Genomic DNA, 325 nt, shown 5'->3' on the forward strand with positions numbered 1-325 from the left:
GCTGCTCTCCAGGATCCCCCCCCCAGCTGCTCTCCCTGTTTAATGTTTAGCCTGTGCTCTCCTGGCCCCAGGGTGCCCGTCACGCTGCCCACACCAGCAGGCACTTGTTGCTCATTAACTCCTGAGCTTTAATCACCGTCTCAGCAGCTGCTTTTGGTTTACTTTATTAGTCTTTTTTTTATTTTTCTTTTAAATCCTCCTCCAAGTCTTGTCACACTGCCCAAGGGAGGATCCAGCTCCTGCCTCTCCTCCTCCTGGGCAGTGCCCCATCTCCCTGGTTCCCATATCCTCCACCCTGGGGGACCTGGAGGCCTGTCCAAGGGCA

At 55.1% G+C, this 325-nt stretch overlaps 1 protein-coding gene across 1 annotated transcript in view; it reads left to right on the top strand.

The window, feature by feature from the left end:
• Positions 1 to 325, top strand: part of TINAGL1 (tubulointerstitial nephritis antigen-like 1) — a 5,778-nt gene that overhangs the window by 4,456 nt on the left and 997 nt on the right. The gene's annotated exons all lie outside the window — the stretch shown is intronic.

This window comes from Chaetura pelagica, unplaced genomic scaffold, assembly GCF_000747805.2.
Source record: "Chaetura pelagica isolate M959 unplaced genomic scaffold, ChaPel_1.0 scaffold676, whole genome shotgun sequence".
Classification (NCBI taxonomy): domain Eukaryota; kingdom Metazoa; phylum Chordata; class Aves; order Apodiformes; family Apodidae; genus Chaetura; species Chaetura pelagica.